This window comes from Xenopus laevis, chromosome 6S, assembly GCF_017654675.1.
Source record: "Xenopus laevis strain J_2021 chromosome 6S, Xenopus_laevis_v10.1, whole genome shotgun sequence".
In the NCBI taxonomy this organism is placed as follows: Eukaryota; Metazoa; Chordata; class Amphibia; order Anura; family Pipidae; genus Xenopus; species Xenopus laevis.
Genome location: NC_054382.1, coordinates 80,918,468 through 80,938,913, shown reverse-complemented (window position 1 = coordinate 80,938,913; position 20,446 = coordinate 80,918,468). Strand labels below are relative to the sequence as shown.

Sequence of the window (20,446 nt, the reverse complement as noted above, 5' to 3'; positions counted from 1 at the left end):
CTGCTTGTACCTGCCCTTTGAGTGCCAGTGATTTCTTACATAATAGGTTTTGCCCAATATTACACAAGTGATGCAATTTTTCCCCTATTGTCTATTATTTTCTATTGTTCTTCTAAAGTTTATTTTTAAAAATAATTTACTATATTTTTGTCTTAAAGGACAAGGAATGTCTAAAATAGAATAAGGCTAGAAATGCTGTATTTTGTATACTAAACATAAGCATGAACTTACTGCACCACAAGCCTAATCAAACAAATGATTTATGCTTTCAAAGTTGGCCACAGGGGGCTGTAATCTTGTAACTTTGTTAAACATCTTGGCCTGACCCTGACCCTGCACATGCTCAGTGTGGTCTGGGCTGCTTAGGGATCGTCATAAACAAAGCTGCTTGAGTTCTGCATGGCTGGTAAGTAAGGCGGGGGCTCCCCCTGCTGTTCATAAGTATGATTGTTTCCCTGCTGAACAGTCAATCCAAGTAGATGGGTAAAGAAACCAATCAGCGCAGGTGTACTGCTGCAAGGTGCGCGCTGATTGGTTTCTTTACCCATCTACTTGGATTGACTGAATACGTTGTTTTGGATGGAAACAAGGGTTTGGAGACCAGAAATATACAACAAGGGTAAATATACCAGTTTATGTGACTTTCCCTGCTGAACAGTTAGGGAACGTCTGACAATTCCTATCCACAGCAGTAAATGAAGGGAGAATTTCACTGCATACAGTCAGGTTTCTTATAAAAACTGTACACATTTTTTAATTAAAGTATATTGGAGAAAGGTTTATTTTTCATTAAAGAATGTAAAAATGGGATTTTATTTTTTTGCCTTTCCTTGTCCTTTAAGTTTTCCAGGGGTAGCTCAGTAAGCCAGATAGCCGACATTATGACTTAGCACATATACAGTACTGGACAAAGTTTGGCAACAGCTGCTGCTTTGGTATGGCATCTGTTATCTGGAAACCCGTTATCCAGAAAGCTCCGAATTACGAAAAGGCCATCTCCCATTGGCCCCGTTTTATCCAAGTAATCCAAATTCTTAAAAGTGATTTTCCTTTTCTCTGTAATAATAAAACAGTACCTTGTACTTGATCCAAACTAAGATATAATGAATCCTTACTGGAAGTAAAACCAAACTATTGGGTTTAGTTAATGCTCATATGATCTTACAATAGACAAGGTATTATAAAGAAAACCCCAGGCTCCAAGCATTCTGGATAACAGGTCCCATACCTGTACTAAATTTGGCCACAGAGCACCTGTTACAGTTGATAGAAACGTTTCAATGTCATGGCATAAAAGGGGGGAAATGTACTTTTTTTAAAAACCTAAATTGTAGAAATATAGTAAATCCACATTCACATACACATTGAAAAAGTTATTTTGTATCAGGAAATTAAACTTTTTGTAAAAGTGAACTGTTGTTCAAAAGCAGTGAAGAACAGACTGGGAAAATTACTGGATATCAATATATCATCAGACAACTATGCAGGTCCCAAATGGACATAGGCAATCTGATGCTTGAGACAGTAGCACAACAATCTCCTCTAGAGGATCCGCAATACAGGAGAGCTTGTGCCTCTTGTACCTCTCGTATTACTATAGGAAAGCATAGAATTGGTTCTCTAAATAGCAGTCTTGAAAACACTGAATTGTACAGCAAGTAAACATTCATATTATAAAAACAAATATTTTGCAGTACACGTGCAGGGATTGCTAGGTTTACACTCAGTAGGTTAAGAAATAACTTTGGCCATCAGAAATCTGGGATATCAATTTTGTATAGTATTCTACCTCCCAACATTTGGAAAATAGAAAGAGGGACAAAAACATTTGCTGCGTGCAGCGAAAATTTTTTGGACTACGCCCATTTTATGGACAAACCTCCGAAATACCACATTCTTTTTACAAAATTTGCAAGGTTATGGAAAGTTTGAACACTTTTCTGGGTGTTGTAGGGTTCAGGTTTTATATGTTATTACAGTTTTGCTAATGAAGGCGAATTGCTCTTTAAGCTGCAAGTCACAGTTTCCCCAAGAGACCGGCTTATCTTAAATAGTTACAATTAGTTCTTTGCTTATCTTAAATTGTTACAAATGTATCCAAGCGCACCTGCAATTCTGGGCTCTCTGCTAAAAGCCTCAGTTTTACAAACTTTGTATCTTTTTTCTGACAGCTCAGTGCAGGAGTTCAAAAGAAAGTCGGGATATCTCAGTAACAATCCTGGACTGAGGGCTGAGCTGTCAAAATTGAGATTGTCCCGTGAAAATCGGGACAGTTGGGAAATATGAGTCAAACACCCCTAGTGCACCCACTGCTTGTTTCATGTCATATTATCACAAAGGCCGATTGATTTTAATTTACTTGTGTGTTCATTTATTTTTGGCCCTACACCTCTCCTTAAAGCTTTGAAACTCCTATCTGTTGGTAAGGCCTTTGACCATAACTAAGAAGTGGTTTGATCCAGTTAGAGTAGAAAATAAATGAGAGGGCAAGATTAAATATAGTAATATCAATAATAGAGCACCAAAAATAAACAAGTTGTCAGAGCACTTCCCAGTTGCTAAAGTCAGAAGGGCCAATAATTACAATGTTAGATCTAGAAAAATTGAATTAAGTGAAGTTTCCCTTTATTTAAAAATAAGCGGTTTTGTGGCCTCTTAATCAGTAATTATGTTCATCAATGATCCAGTTTTTTCAGTGTACACTAAGCAGGAAAAGCTAACACAACACAAAGCCTTTATCTCAGAGGTAATGTACGAAGTATATCACGGAAAGCACTTTCAGGTTATTGTGGATCAAGAAAAGGTTTGCAGAAGCAAATACACAAAGCAGATGCAAAGCAGCAACCGTTTATGTTCAAAAGTCTCAGAACACATTTTTTTATCTTTTAATGCCACTTTCTCTCTTTCATGCAGACTTCAGGGGAAGCAAGATCTGCAATTTGAAAATCCTCCTCTGCAGGATCAAATAAATTGTCTTTATCAAAATGATCTATACAAGCATTCCAAGGGCTGAACCAGCTGGGTCATTTCCAACAAGGCACAAACATCCCTGTTCTCCTGAAATAACCCATAAAGCCAAATGTTAACCTAGCAGTAGAAAGAAAATACAAGTACTTTGTGTTTGCATAGATATGTATTTACACATACACACAAGTATGTTATGCATTTGCACTTATTTAGTGTCTGGTGCAATACCTCTGGGAAAGCACTGATCCAGGGGGGAGATGTGTGGCCATTAGGCTCCTTCTCCCCCTGAAACCCAGCTCTGAATGTGCGAATTCAATGTTGGGACCTCTTTTGAGATCCATTGGTTCCGGACTTCTTCACATCTTTGGACTGGAGGGAGAAGGATAAGGGGTTACCCATGTCTTGCGGTGAAGGGAACCTGAAGACCCTTGCCCCCTGCCTGTGCCTTTTGTGCCAGGGGTGTCGGGCATAAAGGGTTCCACCCTAGTCTTCGGGCGAAGGTGTTTTCCGAAGATTCCGTTTATCCCTGCGCCTTTTGACCAGATAACACAAAGTTTATTTTTTAAGACTAAGTCCACTGCACCTTTAGCATTGTGTGTACACTTGGGTAACTGATGTACGACTCAAGCTTCAGACAAAAAAAATGCATTTTTTGCAAAGTAGCTTGTACTTGATAATGCAGCTAGCATAAATCCATGTTGGTGGTGTAGGATTGAACTCAGTATATATAACGTTATTAAGATAGTAATACTTTTATTCCTAGTGCTGTAACTTTTATAATACAGTAAAAGTAAAATCAGGAGGACAGACTGCAATATTAGTAAATAATTCTGTGTATATAGATATCTATATGTCTATCTATATATATATATATATATATATATATATATATATATATATATATATATATATATCTGTTTAATATACTCTTTTTAGTTCTTTTATTTGATTTCAACAGTTTTAAAGAAAACATGTTAACCCTTTGTTGTGCATATATATATATATATATATATATATATATATATATATATATATATATATATATATATATATATATATATATATGCACAACAAAGGGTTAACATGTTTTCTTTAAAACTGTTGAAATCAAATAAAAGAACTAAAAAGAGTATATTAAACATCTCCCTTGAGGTGAAACTGTTGTACAATCACCTGGCAATCAGAATCCAAGGAAGTCATGTTAAGCAGCTGCCAGCTTGGCACAGGTACCATTACTGGGTAAAATAAACAGTGACATTTAGGAGTGGAGAGGTCTCAGGCTATAAAGTAGCTAGTGTAGTAATACACTAATCAATGGAACAAAAGCCTGCTGCTGTCAGTGTAATCTGCTCAATGTCAGACTACACAACACAACTAGCAGACAGAGAGCTTATCCTCAGCTGACCATACTAAATTATATAAATTTAAAAAAAAAAAAAAAACTCCGACTGCGTCAGCCTTTACTGACAAAATTAGTCACATCTTTTCATTTAGCACAATACATGGGTAACACAGGGGGTCTCGCCACGTACCCCATACAAATCCTTGTGTATGTGGTTTCTTCAGGTCCAAAACAGATATTCATCCATGAGGCAGCAAACCATGTTCTTTGCCCATTTGCATGGCACTTTATGAGTAAAATGACTCCCTTTAGCCATAATAAAGGGAGCACACAGTGCATTGCATTCTCTTAGCAGCTTTATGAGTTAAATGACTCCCTTTAGCCATAGTAAAGGGAGCACACAGTGCATTGCATTCTCTTAGCAGCTTTATGAGTAAAATTACTCCCTTTAGCCATAGTAAGGGGAGCACACAGTGCATTGCATTCTCTTAGCAGCTTTCTAAGTGTAAAATTAATGTTTGCCAATACAGTTGTTTAGGCTTACAAATCTACATAGTTCAGATCAAGCAGCAAGACTATCAACTTACCTTCTGTTTGATCAACCATAAGTTAAATAGAGATGATGTAAAAAGATGGCTGAACTTGCTGGAGAAAGGTCTGTTTTTCTCCTGAATCTGTTTACTATGTTTATAACAAAGCTGGGACAAGAACTACAAAAGATTCCGGTTCAACACCAACAGCGTGTTGAAATTCTAGGTACAAAACAGTGTAGTGCAGGAGAAAGTAAACTTGATATTTACGTTTTATCATTGATTGCTGCATGAAAATTACAAGAGGGTAGATTTGAAGGTTTTCTTTTACAGAGTGAAAACTGAATGCATATTTATTCAATTGCCCTTCCTCAATATAATGAACAATGATATAGTTTGTAAGTTGTCCTGAGCAGGGCCCTCTAATCCTATTTTTTCTAAGACACTCTAATAGCTGCATGGATAATGGAAAGTGGCCTGCAGCCATTATATAAAAATATAATGCAATGTTGTCCTGCACTGGTAAAACTGATGTGTTTGCTTCCTTAAAGGAATAGTAACACCAAAAAATGTAAGCGTTTTAAAGCAATGAAAATATCATGTAGTGTTGCCCTGCACTGGTAAAACTAATCTGTTTGCTTCAGAAACACTACTATAGTTCATATAAACAAGCTGCTGTGGAGCAATGGCGGAAATTGAAAAACGGCTATATGGCACAGGTTAACTAATGGATAACAGATAACACCATTAGACAGACAGAGCTTATCTGCTATCTGCTGTGTAACTTGAGCTTTTACTCCTTTGAATGGCTGCCCCCATTGCTACACAGCAGCTTATTTATATAAACAATAGTAGTGTTTCTTAAGCAAACACAGCAGTTTTACCAGTGCAGGGCAACACTGCATTATATTTTCATTACTTTAAAACACTTATTTTTTGACGTTACTACACTACTTTGTTTATATAAATAAGCTGCTGTGTAGCAGTGAGTGCAGCCAAAGGAGAAAAGGCTCAGGTTACACAGCAGAGGGCAGATAAGCTCTGTAGAACATAATGGTGTTATACGTTCTCCACTATTTAACCTGTGCCATATAGCCTTTTTTCAATTTCTGCCATTGCTACACAGAAGTTTGTTTATATGAACTATAGTAGTGTTTATGAAGCAAACAGGTCATTTTACCAGTACAGGACAACAGTACATTAAATTTTCATTACTTTAAAACACTTTCATTTTTTGGTGTTATGGTTCCTTTAAGTATAGTTTGCTGTGCTTTCCTTTGATTTCCCAGTCTATCTTTTTCTCTAGGTGCCAGATTCATAGCTCCTGTGCTAAGCCTTCACTGTTAATGCTGGGCAGCAAGTTATTGTAAACACTTATATTTTGGAAAAGATGTCTACATTGGTAATCCACGTGAAGATCAGAGATTAGGGAGCACCAATCATCAATCATAGAGGATGGTGTACAGGGTCAAGTAAATTATAACACTTTACTGAAGGGATCTCTAAGTGGGTAAAGGGGTTGACATTGGAAGTTGAATGGTACGGGTGACTACCGTTCTTTACAACTTATTATCAGGGCATACGGAGTATGCAATGCAGTAATTCTGGCAAGCGGTTTGATAATCTGATTATAATATAAACGCATATTCATATAACCAATAGAACCAACCTAATCGCCTCTTGTCGATCTGTCTTCCTGCTATTAACGTATATTTTAACCTATGTACACTGGACATTTGTTTGAACAATTTATTAAAAGTAACGTTTTATTTAATGATTACACATGAGTTTTTGGATGTTTTGGATGGGAGGTTGCAGCTATTTGGGTCAGTTATTTTCCTCTTCTGATCTGTACATTGGTAATCCAGCCTACACTGCCCAACAGGACTCAACACATAGAGCAGAGAGGCTCAGATTGCAGCCTCATGTTGTGCCAAATTATTGCAAAGAAACAAGGAGATTATGTTGGCATATGTGATATGCGGGGCATTCCAAAAACAGAAGGCAAGGTTCCATAAAATGAATTAAATAAAGATGTTGCAAAATGGTTTGCCAACTGAATGATTATATAAAACAAGAGGAAACATTCTAATGGAAGAACATCTGTATTATAGAGCTCCCAGAACTTCCTGTATCATCACAATCACCTATATAGGTCATAAATCACAAGGAAGAACGTTTCATGAAAATCAAAGGCTTACTGTGTACAGATCAGGTTTAATATTTCATGTTGTGTTTTAAAAGAGAATGAATATTATAAAGGGCTTGTTAACACAAAACCACGGAAAAAAATAATTCTGGCATCATTCTAGCATCAATCCCTTCATGTTTTCCAGTGGTTTTAAAGTTATTTGTACAAGTAATTGCAATTGAAAGCAGCAATGGTTTATCCCTTTCTGTTCTCTGGTTCTGGCTCTTGAAACAATATAGCAGAAGTCATTTCTCATCCAGGTCAGTTAATCAGCTGGCATCTGCTACATTGTTTCAGATGTGGGAATAGAAAGCGACATGCAGATACTATTTTCATTTGCAATTACATTTACAAATAACTTTAAAAGTAGCAAGCATTTGTAAATAAATATATAATACAAAATTGTGTATAATTACATTGTGTTTCATTATGTGAAAATTAGGTTCTCCTATGAAATACTTGTGATATAAGCCTTTCTGTTCATAAACATGGCACAGTATTTTGTGCCTGGGTGCGATAGCCAGAAAAAATTCTGGTGTTTATTGGAGCAAAAAGCTGCAATCCTCTGTCTACATTATATATACATTATATATATATATATATACATACATATATATATATATATATATATATATATATATATATATATATATATATATATATATATATATATATATATATATATATATATATAGATGCAATCAGAAGCACTCACGGTTACAGTGATCAAAGTATTTCTTTTATTGGAGTGTTACAAACTACCCCACATCAACGCGTTTCGGTTCTCTCAGAACCGTCGTCAGTTCTGAGAGAACCGAAACGCGTTGATGTGGGGTAGTTTGGTAGTTTGTAACACTCCAATAAAAGAAATACTTTGATCACTGTAACCGTGAGTGCTTCTGATTGCATCTATCTATTCTCCTCTGAGGAGCACCCGGGACTTGATTTATTGAGGGTGAGTGCCGGTGAAGCATTTGACTATATATATATATATATATATATATATATATATATATATATATATATATATATATATATATATATATATATATATATATATATATATATATATATATATATATATATATATATATATATATATATATATATATATATATATATAAAGGAGACTGACGTTTTGACCTCTACAGAGGCCTTTCTCAAAGTACTGATGGATATTACAGAAATGTCTTAAATACACAGAATGGCGGGAAAAAGTCAAATTGGAAAAGACGTGTCCGCACAATCGTCAGTATACGTAACATAATTAGCATACACATATTTAAATACTATACACTCATTCGGTATATCGCTTTTAATAATAACAATAACTCACTAACATTTAAACTCAACCTCTCCTACAATATACATTGTTAATCAAAATAGTTAAAAAATAAAATACTAAGTAACATTCTGTTGCTATTATGGCTATTAAATGCTACCATAGGTGCAGCCAATCATTTAAAAGTTTAATGTTTCAATTAGTATCTAAAACAGAGATAAGATTACAGGTCTTTGTTAAAGTGAACACCCTAAATTTTCATACATACAGCCCTTATAAAATGTCATATAACTGATATAACCCACACTTTAGGACAGAAACATGCACCCGGCCCCACCTTTTGGATACAAAAGGTAGCATTTAATAGCCATAATAGCAACAGAATGTTACTTAGTATTTTATTTTTTAACTATTTTGATTAACAATGTATATTGTAGGAGAGGTTGAGTTTAAATGTTAGTGAGTTATTGTTATTATTAAAAGCGATATACCGAATGAGTGTATAGTATTTAAATATGTGTATGCTAATTATGTTACGTATACTGACGATTGTGCTGACACGTCTTTTCCAATTTGACTTTTTCCCGCCATTCTGTGTATTTAAGACATTTCTGTAATATCCATCAGTACTTTGAGAAAGGCCTCTGTAGAGGTCGAAACGTCAGTCTCCTTTGTGAATAAAATTTTTTAGTTTTCCTAAGTCCTGAGAGTGCGGACCTTATTCTGTATGATATTGTATCTAATTTTTGGACACTGCACCCAGGCATATTTGAAGTTTGTGACGTGAGTGCCGACTCCTCCATGGACTATATATATATATATATATATATATATATATATATCAAGGTATTTGACAAAGGTCTCAAGGAAGACCGAAACATTGGAATAATAAATATATATATATATATATATATATATATATACACACACAGTGAATATAGATATACATATGTGAAGTATTCTGTTACACAACAAGGTTCTTCAGTTTAGAAATCTCAAGGATTTTTTCTGTACTACATCACAACATATGCCAACAGAAATAACCCCTTGTGTTCCACATTGAGCATGTGCTGAGCTATAAGCAGATATGATCATCAAAATGTTGATTGTGCTATAGATCAAATAAAACACATTAATTTTAATCCCCAGTATAAATGCACTGTCAGATTTCACAACTAATCCTACAGCAAAGACAATACTAATACTTATATTTTACAGCTTTTCTATGCTAGTGTTGTGTTGTTTTTTTACAGATTAATTTCCAAAGACGACACATGAAAAAAAATCTCAATATAACACAACCAGCAAGATTGTAGCTGTATATACCAGCAGTATGTGAAAGGTATTATGAGGCTAACTTTTTTTGGGAGCATGACAGTTCTGACTTCATTCTTCCCTGAAATTTAAGCAGATAAGAATTTTTTTGGAAGGATTAACTGGAAACAGACATGGGTCAATTAGACCTCTCTCATCCACTATTTATCTCCAAACTATCAGAAAGAATAAGTTTCATACAGTGAAATGCAGTAGCACATAAGAGATGCAACAAAGCAATGCAGACTGTGTTTTATGGAAGCTAGCTGACTTTAAGCAAGCACACTTACAAACAGCAGCAGCTGTTGTCCCTGTCCTACTGGCGTGTCCTCTGTCGACATTTGCCAAGATGTATCAACTCATTTTGCAAATTTTAATAGTTCAGAATAAGTCTGAAACTCAATTGATGAGCTGCTGGCCTGAAACACCAGACAAAGGAACATTAAGGGGCACATTTACTATGGGTCGAATATCGAGGGTTAATTAACCGCATTTCCTACGAACAATCAAAGGAAAAATCGTTCCATCGAACGATTAAATCCTTCGAATCGAACGATTCGAAGGATTTTAATCCATCGATCGGACGATTTTCCTTCTATCAGAAATTTGTTAGGAAGCCTATGGGGACCTTCCCCATAGGCTACCATTGATGTTCGGTAGGTTTTAGGTGCTGCAGTACTTGGTCGAAGTTTTTTTTAAAGAGACAGTACTTCGACTATCGAATGGTCGAATAGACGAACGATTTTTAGTTCGAATCGTTAGATTCGAAGTCGTAGTGGAAGGTCGAAGTAGCCAATTCGATGGTCGAAGTAGCCAATTCGATGGTCGAAGTAGCCAATTCGATGGTCGAAGTAGCCAATTCGATGGTCGAAGTAGCCAATTCGATGGTCGAAGTAGCCAATTCGATGGTCGAAGTAGCCAATTCGATGGTCGAAGTAGCCAATTCGATGGTCGAAGTAGCCAATTCGATGGTCGAAGTAGCCAATTCGATGGTCGAAGTAGCCAATTCGATGGTCGAAGTAGCCAATTCGATGGTCGAAGTAGCCAAAAACATTCGAAATTTGAAGTATTTTTTCTTCTATTCCTTCACTCGAGCTAAATAAACGTGCCCCTAAGAGTTTACCTTAATTATTAGAAAAATAAAAGGAGCAATTAAAAAAAAAAAAAGGTCTAGCGTTTAAAAGAAACCCTGAAACTGAAAATAAAATATTTAGAAGGTGAACTACCCCATTAAGCTGGCCCGTATGCTTATAGATAGGCATAGGCCCCCATGATATGACCATTAGCTTGGGGGTCAAATGATCTTAGTCTGATTCTGGGCAAAAATCTGCTTATTTAGTAACCTTGCCAAACAAGTAGATTATAGGAAAGAGCTATAGTGATCAGTCTGGGAAGACCACATCACACTCAGATGTAATTCTTACCTGATACCCTGGACCAGGGCTCCTGTTTGCTAAAAACTACACCGACCCAGTGTATATATGTAAAAACTCATTCACTGATAACTTCTACTGCTTCTGCCTTCTTTTCTTTCTTGACATATTTGCAGTACAATGAAAAAGCTGTTTTTGGGGGGCTGCTTGTGGGTCAGCCTGGACCAGAAAAAAAAACATAAGACCAAAAAAAGTCAAAGCCGAACAAGAAGTTGACTTTAACTTCAGAAATAGCAAGGACCGAAGCAGATTTACTTAACACTAGTATCACCCAGGGGGATCAGGTAACTATTTGCCACCAACCTGCCATTTTAACTTTAGTTCTCCTTTACACCTGCTTGCTCAATATTTGATTCAGCTCGATATTGGTTGGACAAGCCAACTGAGAGGCTCCATACACATACCAGTAGGGTTGCCACCTTTTTGGGAAAGCTTTACCAGCTGGGGCAGGTGCACCAAGGGGAGGATTGTCATGTAAATGGGCAGACCACTGATGTCACAGGGTCCGAGCTGTGACAGATGGGGCAGAGCCAATTTGCAGAGCATGGAATCAGAAGGGAATTTGGTACATATTGTAGCTTGAAAGGGAACAATGGGGCAGGCCAGGATTGACTAATGATTACAAATTTACCAGCAGCAACATTGGCAGTAAATTTGTAATACGAGCCCCGGTGGAAATAATACATACCAATAAGATACTTACTTGGTCTGAAATTGTAGTTGGCAGATCAGCCCAGGTTAAAGCAGCTTTGGAAATCATTAGTGATCAGTAGGACCATTAACTACAGGAAAAATATGTTGTTCATCACACTAGTAGCAAACATTGCTGCAGTAAAAAATCACATACAGTTATTCCTGACTTGCTATTTATCAGCGATCGACTAAAGTTGAGAAAAAGTGAGTTATAAATGGTGACCAAAGGAGCCAAAGTGATAGTGACTCATTTTAAACATGCCTCTTGGGCTCACAGATTTTTCTACTGAATAACAAACGCTCAATCGAAACGGTTTTTATTCCTGAACTTTAATATTTAGAACAGCAGCTTTTACAGGAATTTGCACAGAGATTGGGAGTCATTCAGGCCGTTCTTTTAGGCACATTTGATCTAGCTTATTTAGATTAGCCAGTATCACATTCGCTCACTAATACGGTATTCAGGTAAAGCTACCAGCTCTCACTTAGGATGAGATCAGAGCTTTGATTGGGCCATTTGAGGATATTCACCTGTTTTGTTGTCAAGCAACGCCAATAATACTTTGCACTTATGTTTGGCATCATGGCTGCTGAAGATGATTTACTACCAAAGTTTTTGTGATCTGGAATGAACCAGGACGAGCAGGGAGTGGCACATGAGGAGAAAAAAAAACACTTCCCTTCCCTCCTCCCTGCTATGTCACAGCATGCAAATGATCTCTCCGACTAGTCAGAGAGATGAGGAGAGCTCAGTAAGCTAATGGGCGATGTGCGATTGTTCGAAATCCCACTAACCGCACAATAATTTCGAAGGATTGGTTGGACTTCGCTAAAAATCAGTCGTTCGGCAAGAAAAAATCTTTGCGTCTATGGGGACCTTAAGGTACATTTATCTGGGGGGCTGAGTAAATTTATAGATAGAAAAAAAAAAAAAGTTTACTTCTCCTTTAAATTAAACCTACATATCAGTATGAAACAATGCAGCTATGCTGTCATCTAGAAGGCAGTGTTATCCTGGAAAACGACAATGGTCGCTAAAAGTCTTTGGTATTTGTTAGATTTCACATAAATTTAAAGATTACCGCATGAAATAAAAAATGTATCCACATCCCAGCAATACTGCTCTAAATGTACTGCTTGTGAGACAATTCCAAAACATCAAAATCAGGGATTTTCTGAACAGATTCCTTTATTCCAATTTTGTAATAGTTTATCACAGAGGGAGCTGGCAGAGCTTAGGACCTACTCATTATTGCTGTCTACATCAGAGCATGTGGTAGAGAACATTTTATCTCCTAATACAAAGTCAACAAAACAATAGTAATTTATCACTAACGAGGCACAGAATAGTTCATTGAGATACAGCATTTACTTAAATAGCTTTGTGGTTAATTATTGGTCTCAAACCGAAGTACCAAGGCTCTCAGAGATAGTATGTTTTCTGTAACATACAACTTGAAACAGCCTTACCATGTCTTATCAGTATTGCAATATTCTTAAGTACTGGAGGGTCATTTTGGCCTCTCTCTTCAAATACTATTTTATCCAATAACATGGCAAAATGTCTGCTACTCCTATGAGGATGAACTATACTAAAATGCTTTTTAAATAAATGTGTTTAATCCTTTCAATGCTAGAGGCTGCCTATTGATCTAAGGGGAGAGGTTAAAATATCAGTATTTCTGTTCTTCTCTACTTTGGTGCAACAAATCATTGTACAAGCCAAAGGTCAAGGAGCCAGAAGTAGCAAACAATAATGGTGCCGCACACTAAGCTTTCAGGGGACCAGGAAAAAGTTATGTAAAATCCGGAAAAATGTAAAATCAGGGAAATGTGTTAAAGAAACTTTTTCTTCAAGTACTGAAAGTATATAAGCACAGGAGTCTGTTTTAATTTGAGTTACAATATTGACTGTTAATGACATTAAGCATTGCAACGTTAATGTTACACTGTGGGGGGCATGTGCAAGACCTCTCTCAGTCACATACACAACCTAAAGTAATAAGTGATGGGTGCAGGACTGGATAAGAGGCAGATTCATTGGAATTGACTATTTACAGAGCTAAATATACATCTGGTTAGTATTTTAAACCTCTTTATTTCACAAATAATAAGCAGTTTTTGGGTACATCAGGACAAAATGTTGATGCAAAATCCGGGAAAACATTACTTAAATCCATGTAAATGCATCCATTGAAATGCATTATAAATTGGTGGCATCACAAAAAAAAAAAAAAAGCAAAATGCGGGAAAACTTAAAATCAGGGAGGGTGGTTTCACTGTATATAGTTGCAAAAGATTTGGCCGAGTACCGAATCCTAATTTGCATATACAAATTAGGGGTGGGGAGGGGAAACATTTTTAACTTCCTTGTTTTGTGACAAAAAGTCACGCGATTTCCCTCCTTTGCCCCTAATGTGCATATGCAAATTAGGATTCGGTTCGGACGGGCAGAAGGATTCGGCCGAATCCTGCTGAAAAAGGCCGAATCCCGAACTGAATCTTGCATTCGGTGCATCCCTAGTATACAGTTATCCTGAATATTCTACAACGGCATTACATTTTCTTATAGAAAGGATAATACCGTGTCTCTATCTGTACGCATTTCAGTGAGTTTAATAATTCTTTGTTAGTGGAATATCAAAGCACTCCATGAACAAATAATTAGTGGCTATAGATAAAGCATGTCAAGTGTAAGCTGCACAACTCACAACGCACAACTGTAGGAAATAGTTCAAGTAGAGGCTACTACCCAGAGTGAGGTGCATATTGGGGCCCCTCAGATCAGCAACTTTAGGGCGTTAAAGAGTGGGAAAGCTTAATAACTGTGGGGTAGCACAGCAGCATCTATAGCTTTGGGAATAATGCAAGATTGTTACTGTTGAACACCAGGTATAGTAGAGTGATACAATGTCTATTTTAGCCAGGAAGAGGTTTCAGGATAGCAGGTACAGTATGGCGAGTTGGTGCCTATATTATAGTATAGATTCAAGCCTCTGGGAAGGGACTGTGGCTGTGGGATAGCAGGTATAGTAGGGAGAGATGGTGCCTATAGTAGCAGTGAGGATAATAGCCTATGGGAAGGGACTGTTGAATAGCAGGTATAATAAGAAGAGATGGTACCTAAAGTAGTAGTGGGCAAAACAGCTTCTGGGAAAGCACTGTGGTTATATAATATGTCCAATATCGAGACTACAATAGCAATGAGGATAACTTATTGGAGTAGTCTAAAGTGATGAATAGCCTCTGTAGTATGGTTAGAAGGATCTTATAAGAGCAGTGGTTAAAATAGCCTTTAGAGATGGTGCAGTGGTTGGGAATTCTTATTAATTAAAATTATGCTTTTTTTGATAAAGATTTAAATGCAAGATGACGGTCACTGAGGTGAAATGATGACTAGACAGGACAGTCTATGTCCCATTGGCACTTGCCCACAAAACTTAAGAGCCCTATATAAATCCTCCCGTTAACAAATATAACTCTGAAGTCACTATGTCCGGAGACTAAATGCATAAATATGTAAAATGTAGTCTATGGGCACTGCACTAATGAAGTTAAAGCAAACTCCTTTTTACATAAACAAAATGTTAAATAATTCACATATTATATGGGCTTATTGAATAATGCCCTTGTTTACTCAGAAATAAAAATGTTTACGTTTATTCTTGCTTAAAAGATAATTTTGACTGCATCTTGTGACTGTATTATGTAGAACCCAGAAGCATATCATCGATTTCAAAGTCCTTGCTTAAGTCTAGAAACCGGATTCCCCAGAGAAATTGGATTTAAACTCTATTTTCCAGCTTTCAGAGGAATTAAAATACATAGGATCCACCTGAGCCAGATATTTCCAAGCTCTTATTAAATTGTACCCTCTAGCATATTATTGACTTTGTACAAGGCTGACTGTGTATTTCATCCAATTGTTGCTATATCAGTCTTTGGGAATCCTATGAGACTAGCAGAGAAACAACAGTTTAAGATGTGGTAAAATCTAAAAATTGCTCATGGTTCTGAGTCACGGTCTTTCAGATAGTAAGGCACACAGGAGATTAATAATAGCTATTGTATTAAAGAGATTTACAAAGCCATGACTGGCGTATTTCACTACATTCCATGCAAGCCTGGTGAAATACAGGACACAGTCAAATTTGTGTGTGTGACCGATGTAGTCATGGACTGTATGTATGTATTAGGGATGCACCGAATCCAGGATTCGGTTCGGGATTCGGCCTTTTAATTTTTCCACTTTTTTTTCTTTTTTTTACTTTTCCTCTAGATGAGCTAACAATGTATTTTCTTTACTTTTTTATTTCCCCTTTTTTGAGAACTAACAGTTAAATATTATTACCTATACTAGACATTAAGCCCGTTAAATTAACGGGTGCTAGAACATATGTAGTCAAACATTTATAAAAACAGAATTGTTCTAGTCTAAAAAAAATTTGCCAGAGACGGTCCGTGGGGCACATGCGCAGTAGCGCAATCCCACGGACACAGGGACTGGACGCAGAGACACTTCAACTTTATTATATAGGATTATAACCCATGAAAAAATATTGTAAGAAAATATCTACTTGTGCTAAATAAATTCTCATAAAATTTGTCGTATGTAAATCTTGCATTGACAGGAAACCCCCACCACCACCAAATAAAATGCACAGAGGTTTTTGATAAGCGAGAAAAAGTAGAAACCATTGCCAAACTTTCAAAATATAAACAATTACGTATCATGTCTGAAAAGCAAGTTATTCTTCACTATCAAGCAGTTTTGTGTCAGCAAGTAATTGACAGTTAGCCTAGTGCCACACAGGGGCTGTAATACAGAGGCCAAAAATCAACCCCTTCATGGGCAGTGCCTACTCTTTTGTTTGCCTAAGGACATTCATGTGAATTTTTTTAAATTCAACTACACTTACAATTCGACTGGGAGATTATTTAAGAAAAAATTTGAATGGCTAATATTCAATCGACCAACCCGAAAATTTGTTTAGTATTCAATTTGTATGAAAAAAACAAAACAAAAAAAAAAACACTAGAAAGTCAGGAAGGCTATTAAAATCTCCAAATGACTCAGTGGACTGATTTTCCACCTAAGTATTTCAGCAGGCTGATTTCAGCCCCCGTGTGGCACTAGCCTAAACAAAAGGAGCAAACACCATAACCTCTAACCTAAGAATGCCCATACTTTACTAATGTAAGGTCTACTTCCATAAAATATTACTTAAATATTGATTTATGAAAATAAAAATGTATATTTTTATATTTAAACATCTATTTCTTATGTAACCTTAATGTAATAAAAGCATGTAGCAGAAGGGATATTTATTAACAAGATGTTGACATTGTCTTGAGATCAACTGATCACCAGCTAAAGGTCTACTGGTAAATCCCGATCTACCTTTTGGACACACCTGACAGAATTTTGAATTTATAAGTAAACATATTTAATTCCTTATGTCAATGATATGAAGAACATACTGAAATTTTCATTTTCGCAATAGTTCAGTGTAAACCTCTTCCATCCACCTTTCCTCTGTTGGACTGCACGTCTTTCCATGGAAAATCAAAGATTAAAATGCTAACTTTAGTGTATAAGTGTAAAAATACAAAACAGTGTTGGCAACCCATAATTTTTTTTAAACTGCACAATCATAGCAATTTATGAGTTTACTTAATCACTTCAATATGTATAAAGCTGCCCAAATATGAAATCACAGGATGTCTGCATTGACTATTAAGCATGTATGGATCAATGAAAGTAGCATTATTACACCTAACTTAGTGTACCTTTCACTGCATGTATCCCAGTCATTCTGCTAGGTTAATGTCCCCACTTTAAGCTACAAATGGTAAAACAGATGATTTTCTGATGGGATAAGTATGATTAAAATAGGCTTTTTGGAAGAAATTTTTTTTTTTTTTTTTTTTTTTTTTTAACAGAGATTATGGCTCTTTGGCTTTAACTCTTAATTCGGGTTTCAAAACAGAGGGTGAATTTTCTATAGCAGCAATGTGCAAACAAATACATAACAAAACAAGGGAACTTTAAAGGGGTAGTTCCCCTTACAGTTAACATTAAGTATGATGCAGACAAATGTATTTCAAGACAATATGCAATTGTATACAATTGGTTTCATTTTATTTTGTGTGCTGGCCCATAATGTACAGGTATGGGACCTGTTATCCAGAATGCTTGGGACCTGGGGTTTTCCAGATAAAGGATCTTTCCGTAATTTAGATCTACATACCTCAAGAAAATCATGTACACATTAAATAACCCCAATAAGCTGGTCTTGCTTCCAATAATGATTAATTATATCTTAGTTTGGATCAAGCACAGTGTACTGTTTTATTATTACAGAGAGTGTCTCATGGGACGTTGTTTTTTTCAAGGCTAGATTCTCCCACGCCGCTAGAGCATTTGCGGCTTTTACGAGAGAGAGATTGAACAAACCAAGGCACAATTTTAAAAAGACAATAGGACCACCAAAAGTCTAAAGGGGTGGGTATGAGGCTGCAATCTCTCTCTCTTAAAAGCCGCAAATACTAGCGGCGTGGGAGGATCTAGCCGTGAAAAAAACCAACGTCCCATGAGAGACTCCTGCACAGACACACACATTACACTCATCACATACATCCACATTCCCCTTTCACCACTATATACACTCCACAAATACACGCATACACACTAGGGATGCACTGAATCTAGGATTCAGTTCGGGATTCGCCCTTTTAAGCAGGATTCGGCCGAATCCTTCTGCCCGGCCTAACCGAATCCTAATTTACAAATGCAAATTAGGGGCGGGGAGGGAAATCGCATGAGATGTTCATACAAAGTAATGCTATTAAGCAGAGAGGTAAAATATCTATTTTACTATGATTAGAGGTAAACAAGTTAGGGACCACCGTGTGGGGTTTACCTTGACGTGGTATGGTGGCTTATCAATTTTATGATTATAACTTTGTAACAAAAAAACCCTGTTTTAAAATTACATGCACTTGCATATTTACTTGAATTACTTAGACAGGGGTTTAGACATTTTGAAATTGGCCTCAGGTGTGCACCTACAACCCCCCCCCCCCCTTTTTTTGTATTTTTCAGTAGCAGCATGCACAAAATGTCTCTGTCTTAAATATATTGATAATGGGTTGAGTGCAGAGGACTCCTGTATTTGTCTATATGTATTTTGTGGTCACAGCCTCATTGCACCCCCGCCTAATGGTTTTAAAAATTAGCGCTGAGCACAACTTTCCCTTGTTTGTTATAGTTCATATTTATCGAACCAATGTTGGAAAATGGGATAATAGTGTCCTATGCCAGTAAAAATAAGTTTCCTCGTGAGGCAACTTCGGAAAACAAAGTGCCGCGATTGCCATGCTGCAGTTGATTTTTCATTCTAGCAGGCGGAAGACAGGGGGAAGCAGTTCGGGGAGATTAGTCGCCCAAAAGAAGAGGCGATTAGTCGCCGGGCGACTAAATCTCCCCGAATCTCCCAGTGTGACCTTACCCTATAAGGTTAGTGTTTAATTTCAGTATATATCTTTTAAGGTCTGAAAGGGTTGATGGGCCGTGTCTTGCAAGAAACAATCAGGGAACAACTTATCAGCCCTTGGACATGTCAGAAACCTAGGCTATCAACCCTATGGGTTTTGCTCAGACAATTCCTAATCAAGCACTGCTACAGCAATATAAGCGTCTGTAAAGGAAGCCTAATCTTGGCCCAGTGCCATTTGGAAAAAAAACAAAATGCCAAATACAGTCCAGAAAGTAATTTGTCTATAGACATACTTAGAATTAAAGTTTACTGAAGAAACTTAGTAGAGAGAGAAAAAAAAACAAGAACATAATATTTTCCAGAGCCAGAAAGAAAAAAGAAACCGTGCACAGACTATTTCAGCAATTTATTTAAGTATATCAATACCAGAGGTGTTACCTGAGGACACAACGACTCTGCCATTTATAAAGTAGTGTGGGCCCTAGTCCAGCACTTACTAAATAACAGAAGGGTATGGGGAAAAATACTAGCCTTTACTGCATCCCCTCTATTAACATGTACAGTTGTAATTCCCTACACCAGTAATGATGGCTGCTCTATCTTGATAAACCACATATGTGTTAATGTAACCATTTAAAAGAAAAATAGGGGCAAAGCTAGTAGGAAAAAAAATTAACAAGCTCCCATGTGAGCTGCTTGAAAACAGCTGTACTTTAAAATGGCCACCAGGGGTTGTGAGTACAGGAATATCTAAAAGACACTTTAAAGTCTGAGGCAGTTAGAACATTTTACTTCTACATTCCTTTTTTAACATCATTCAGGACTGGCTTCAGACACTGTTAATCTATTTGACCCACTGCGGTTTGACGCTATTTATCAAGGTCAGAATTTATCTCAATATCGGCTGCTACAAACTCCGATCTAACCCACTCGGGTTTTTAAGGCTTTTTTATTATTAAATTTTCCCAAAAATATGCTTTGCGGGAAAAGCTCAGATTTTCACTAATTTATGTGAATTTTCCCAGAAATCTCCTAATTTTTCGTAGTTTTCAAAACCCCCGACACAACCAAAAATCAATGGGACTGTTCCCATTGACTTATGCAACCTCGACAGGTTTGAGATGCTGTGTTTTTATATTCTGGCTTTTTAAAGTCAGATTTTTTTTTTATTAAAAAAAAATTTCAGGTATTTGGA

The 20,446-nt window shown here is 36.7% G+C and overlaps 1 protein-coding gene across 1 annotated transcript in view; it reads right to left on the bottom strand.

Annotated features, from left to right (window-relative positions):
• cdkal1.S (CDK5 regulatory subunit associated protein 1-like 1 S homeolog) overlaps positions 1-20,446 on the bottom strand; it is a 553,340-nt gene that overhangs the window by 488,811 nt on the left and 44,083 nt on the right.